Genomic DNA, 6,000 nt, shown 5'->3' with positions numbered 1-6,000 from the left:
GATAGGGTGGGTGGGATAGAGAGAGTGGAGATTGGGTGGGTTGGTGGGATAGAGAGAGTGGAGATAGGGTGGGTGGGTGGGATAGAGAGAGTGGAGATAGGGTGGGTGGGTGGGTGGGATAGAGAGAGTGGAGGTAGGGTGGGTGGGTGAGATAGAGAGAGTGGAGGTAGGGTGGGTGGGTGGGATAGAGAGAGTGGAGGTAGGGTGGGTGGGTGGGATAGAGAGAGTGGAGGTAGGGTGGGTGGGTGGGATAGAGAGAGTGGAGGTAGGGTGGGTGGGTGGGATAGAGAGAGTGGAGGTAGGGTGGGTGGGATAGAGAGAGTGGAGGTAGGGTGGGTGGGTGGGATAGAGAGAGTGGAGGTAGGGTGGGTGGGTGGGATAGAGAGAGTGGAGGTAGGGTGGGTGGGTGGGATAGAGAGAGTGGAGGTAGGGTGGGTGGGTGAGATAGAGAGAGTGGTGGTAGGGTGGGTGGGTGGGATAGAGAGAGTGGTGGTAGGGTGGGTGGGTGGGATAGAGAGAGTGGAGGTAGGGCGGGAGGGTGATTTTAGAGAGAGTGGAGGTGGGGTGGGTGGGATAGAGAGAGTGGAGGTTATAGAGAGTGGAGGTAGGGTGGGTGGGTGGGATTAGAGAGAGTGGAGGTAGGATGGGTGGGTGGGATAGAGAGAGTGGAGGTAGGGTGGGTGGGTGGGATAGAGAGAGTGGAGGTAGGGTGGGTGGGTGGGATAGAGAGAGTGGAGGTAGGGTGGGTGGGTGGGATAGAGAGAGTGGAGGTAGGGTGGGTGGGTGGGATAGAGAGAGTGGAGGTATGGTGGGTGGGTGGGATAGAGAGAGTTGAGGTAGGGTGGGTGGGTGGGATAGAGAGAGTGGAGGTAGGGTGGGTGGGTGGTATAGAGAGAGTGGAGGTAGGGTGGGTGGGTGGTATAGAGAGAGTGGAGGTAGGGTGGGTGGGTGGGATAGAGAGAGTGGAGGTAGGGTGGGTGGGTGGGATAGAGAGAGTGGAGGTAGGGTGGGTGGGTGGGATAGAGAGAGTGGAGGTAGGGTGGGTGGGTGCAATAGAGAGAGTGGAGGTAGGGTCGGTGGATGGTATAGAGAGAGTGGTGGTAGGGTGGGTGGGTGGGATAGAGAGAGTGGTGGTAGGGTGGGTGGGTGGGATAGAGAGAGTGGAGGTAGGGTGGGTGGGTGGGATAGAGAGAGTGGAGGGTGGGATAGAGACAGTGGAGGTTGGGTGGGTGGGGTAGAGACAGTGGAGGTTGGGTGGGTGGGTGGGGTAGAGACAGTGGAGGTTGGGTGGGTGGGTGGGGTAGAGAGAGTGGAGGTAGGGTGGGTGGGTGGGATAGAGAGAGTGGAGGTAGGGTGAGTGGGTGGGATAGAGAGACTGGAGGTAGGGTGGGTGGGTGGGATAGAGAGAGTGGAGGTAGGGTGGGTGGGTGGGATTGAGAGAGTGGAGGTAGGGTGGGTGGGATAGAGAGAGTGGAGATAGGGTGGCTGGGTGGGATAGAGAGAGTGGAGATAGGGTGGCTGGGTGGGATAGAGAGAGTGGAGATAGGGTGGGTGGGTGGGATAGAGAGAGTGGAGATAGGGTGGGTGGGTGGGATAGAGAGAGTGGAGATAGGGTGGGTGGGTGGGATAGAGAGAGTGGAGATAGGGTGGGTGGGTGGGATAGAGAGAGTGGAGATAGGGTGGGTGGGTGGGATAGAGAGAGTGGAGATATTATAGAGAGAGTGGAGATAGGGTGGGTGGGTGGGATAGAGAGAGTGGAGATAGGGTGGGTGGGTGGGATAGAGAGAGTGGAGATAGGGTGGGTGGGTGGGATAGAGAGAGTGGAGATAGGGTTGGTAGATATAGAGAGAGTGGAGATAGGGTGGGTGGGATAGAGAGAGTGCGGATAGGGTGGGTGGGTGGGATAGAGAGAGTGGAGATAGGGTGGGCGGGGTGGGATAGAGATAGTGGGGATAGGGTGGGTGGGTGGGATAGAGAGAGTGCGGATAGGGTGGGTGGGTGGGATAGAGAGAGTGGGGATAGGGTGGGTGGGTGGGATAGAGAGAGTGCGGATAGGGTGGGTGGGTGGTATAGAGAGAGTGGAAGTAGGGTGGGTGGGTGGGGTAGAGAGAGTGGAGGTAGGGTGGGTGGGTGGGGTAGAGAGAGTGGAGGTAGGGCGGGTGGGTGGGGTAGAGAGAGTGGAGGTAGGGTAGAGAGAGTGGAGGTAGGGTGGGTGGGTGGGGTAGAGAGAGTGGAGGTAGGGCGGGTGGGTGGGGTAGAGAGAGTGGAGGTAGGGCGGGTGGGTGGGGTAGAGAGAGTGGAGGTAGGGCGGGTGGGTGGGGTAGAGAGAGTGGAGGTAGGGTGGGTGGGTGGGGTAGAGAGAGTGGAGGTAGGGTGGGTGGGTCGGGTAGAGAGAGTGGAGGTAGGGTTGGTGGGTATTTTAGAGAGAGTGGAGGTAAGGTGGGTGGGTCGTGGGTTAGAGACAGTGAGGGTAGAGAGTGTGGTTGGTGGGTAGAGAGTGTGGGGGTAGGGTGGGTGGGTGGTGGGTAGAGAGTGTGGGGGTAGGCTGGTTGGGTGGGGTAGAGAGGGTGGGGGTAGGGTGGGTGGATGGGGTAGAGAGAGGTTGGTCGGGAGGGCAGGTCGTGTGTTAGAGAGAGAGGGTAGAGAGAGTGGGGGTATGGTGGGTGGGTCATGGGATAGAGAGAGTGGGGGTAAGGTAGGTGGGGTAGAGAGAGTGGAGGTAGGGTGGGCGGTGGAGTAGAGACAGCAGAGGTAGGGTGGATGGGGTAGAGACAGTGGACGTTGGGTGGGTGGGGTAGATAGAGTGGAGGTAGGATGGGTGGATGGTCCCGTCTGTTTTTTGTTCTGTTTTTCCTGTCTGCACCCTCATGCCTCAGGGCCCATGGCTGCGCAATACAAATTAATTACAGTAAAAAGAGAGAGTGGAGGTAGGGTGGGTGGGTGGGGCAGAGAGAGTGGAGGTAGGGTGGGTGGGTGGGGAAGAGGGAGTGGAGGTAGGGTGGGTGGGTGGGTGGGGAAGAGGGAGTGTTTTGGGGAAGAGGGAGTGGAGGTAGGGTGGGTGGGTGGGGAAGAGGGAGTGGAGGTAGGGTGGGTGGGTGGGGAAGAGGGAGTGGAGGTAGGGTGGGTGGGTGGGGAAGAGAGAGTGGAGGTAGGGTGGGTGGGTGGGGCAGAGAGAGTGGAGGTAGGGTGGGTGGCTGGGGCAGAGAGAGTGGAGGTAGGGTGGGTGGGTGGGGCAGAGAGAGTGGAGGTAGGGTGGGTGGGTGGGGCAGAGAGAGTGGAGGTAGGGTGGGTGGGTGGGGCAGAGAGAGTGGAGGTAGGGTGGGTGGGTGGGGCAGAGAGAGTGGAGGTAGGGTGGGTGGGTGGGGCAGAGAGAGTGGAGGTAGGGTGGGTGGGTGGGGGAGAGAGAGTGGAGGTAGGGTGGGTGGGTGGGGCAGAGAGAGTGGAGGTAGGGTGGGTGGGGCAGAGAGAGTGGAGGTAGGGTGGGTGGGTGGGGCAGAGAGAGTGGAGGTAGGGTGGGTGGGTGGGGCAGAGAGAGTGGAGGTAGGGTGGGTGGGTGGGGCAGAGAGAGTGGAGGTAGGGTGGGTGGGTCGGGTAGAGAGAGTGGAGGTAGGGTTGGTGGGTATTTTAGAGAGAGTGGAGGTAAGGTGGGTGGGTCGTGGGTTAGAGACAGTGAGGGTAGAGAGTGTGGTTGGTGGGTAGAGAGTGTGGGGGTAGGGTGGGTGGGTGGTGGGTAGAGAGTGTGGGGGTAGGCTGGTTGGGTGGGGTAGAGAGGGTGGGGGTAGGGTGGGTGGATGGGGTAGAGAGAGGTTGGTCGGGAGGGCAGGTCGTGTGTTAGAGAGAGAGGGTAGAGAGAGTGGGGGTATGGTGGGTGGGTCATGGGATAGAGAGAGTGGGGGTAAGGTAGGTGGGGTAGAGAGAGTGGAGGTAGGGTGGGCGGTGGAGTAGAGACAGCAGAGGTAGGGTGGATGGGGTAGAGACAGTGGACGTTGGGTGGGTGGGGTAGATAGAGTGGAGGTAGGATGGGTGGATGGTCCCGTCTGTTTTTTGTTCTGTTTTTCCTGTCTGCACCCTCATGCCTCAGGGCCCATGGCTGCGCAATACAAATTAATTACAGTAAAAAGAGAGAGTGGAGGTAGGGTGGGTGGGTGGGGCAGAGAGAGTGGAGGTAGGGTGGGTGGGTGGGGAAGAGGGAGTGGAGGTAGGGTGGGTGGGTGGGGAAGAGGGAGTGTTTTGGGGAAGAGGGAGTGGAGGTAGGGTGGGTGGGTGGGGAAGAGGGAGTGGAGGTAGGGTGGGTGGGTGGGGAAGAGAGAGTGGAGGTAGGGTGGGTGGGTGGGGCAGAGAGAGTGGAGGTAGGGTGGGTGGCTGGGGCAGAGAGAGTGGAGGTAGGGTGGGTGGGTGGAGCAGAGAGAGTGGAGGTAGGGTGGGTGGGTGGGGCAGAGAGAGTGGAGGTAGGGTGGGTGGGTGGGGCAGAGAGAGTGGAGGTAGGGTGGGTGGGTGGGGCAGAGAGAGTGGAGGTAGGGTGGGTGGGTGGGGCAGAGAGAGTGGAGGTAGGGTGGGTGGGTGGGGCAGAGAGAGTGGAGGTAGGGTGGGTGGGTGGGGCAGAGAGAGTGGAGGTAGGGTGGGTGGGGCAGAGAGAGTGGAGGTAGGGTGGGTGGGTGGGGCAGAGAGAGTGGAGGTAGGGTGGGTGGGTGGGGCAGAGAGAGTGGAGGTAGGGTGGGTGGGTGGGGCAGAGAGAGTGGAGGTAGGGTGGGTGGGTGGGGCAGAGAGAGTGGAGGTAGGGTGGGTGGGGTAGAAAGAGTAGGGGTAGGGTGGGTGGGGTAGAGAGAGTAGGGGTAGGGTAGAGAGAGTAGGGGTAGGGTGGGTGGGGTAGAGAGAGGAGTAGGGGTGGGGTGGGTGGGTGGGGTAGAGAGAGTAGGGGTAGGGAGGTGGATGGGACTTGTCCCGTCTGTTTTTTGTTCTGTTTGTCCTTTACGTGCCCTCACGCCTCAGGGCCCATGACTGCACATTACAAATTAATTAAAGTAAAAAAGAGAGAGTGGCGGTACGGTGGGTGGGTGGGAGAGAGAGAGAGAGAGAGAGAGAGAGAGAGAGAGAGAGAGAGAGAGAGAGAGAGAGAGAGAGAGAGAGGAAGTAGGGTGGGTGGGTGGGTGGGTGAGAGAGAGAGAGTCGAGGTAGGGTGGGTGGGGTAGAGAGTCGAGGTAGGGTGGGTGGGTCGTGGGTTACAGACAGTGAGGGTAGAGAGAGTGGGGGTAGGGTGGGTGGGTCGTGGGGTAGAGAGAGTGGGGGTAGGATTGGTGGGTCGTGGGGTAGAGAGAGGGGGGTAGGGTGCGTGAGGTAGAGAGATTGGGGGTATGGTGGGTGTAGAAGAGTGGGGTAGTCTGGGCGTAGAGTGGGTGGGCGTAGAGAGAGTGGGGGTAGGGAGGGTGGGGGCAGAGAGCGTGGGGGTAGAGTGGGTGGGGTAGAGAGAGTAGGGGTAGGGCGAGTGGGTGGGGTAGAGAGAGTAGGGGTAGGGTGGGGTAGAGAGCGTGTGGGTGTTGTGGGTGGTGGGGTAGAGAGAGTGGAGGTAGGGTGAGTGGGAGTAGGGTGGGTGGGGGTAGAGTGAGTGGGGTAGGGTGGGTGGTGGTAGAGACTGTGGGGGTAGGTTGGATGGGGTAGAGAGAGTGGAGGTATGGTGGGTGTATTTCTACTTTATTGTTTATATAGCGCTTTAATCCAAAGCGCTTTACAGTTTAACAACAAGAAAACACCAACCATAGAACAGAGAAGCAATAATAATATACATGAATTAAAACAGAAAAACAGCATGTGGAACAATTTGCATTTGAGAAGGAAGAGAAAAGGAGAGGTAGGGGAAGGAGAAAAGGGAGAGGGGAAAAGGGAGTAAAGAGAGTAGTAGGGAGAGTGGAGATCATAGGGGAGACAGGGAAAGATAAAGGAACAGGAAGATGGTATTGGGAGGAGAAAGAAGAGGAGGAAGGGGAAAGGAGTCAGGGAGGGGGG

The 6,000-nt window shown here is 59.3% G+C and overlaps 1 protein-coding gene across 2 annotated transcripts in view; it reads right to left on the bottom strand.

Annotated features, from left to right (window-relative positions):
* The window catches only part of LOC138569537 (uncharacterized), a 1,144,950-nt gene that overhangs the window by 359,193 nt on the left and 779,757 nt on the right, over positions 1 to 6,000 (bottom strand). The window lies entirely within an intron of this gene.

The sequence above is a fragment of the Ambystoma mexicanum genome, chromosome 2q, assembly GCF_040938575.1.
Source record: "Ambystoma mexicanum isolate Mex_15411 chromosome 2q, UKY_AmexF1_1, whole genome shotgun sequence".
In the NCBI taxonomy this organism is placed as follows: domain Eukaryota; kingdom Metazoa; phylum Chordata; class Amphibia; order Caudata; family Ambystomatidae; genus Ambystoma; species Ambystoma mexicanum.
This window is presented reverse-complemented; position numbering and strand designations above follow the sequence as displayed.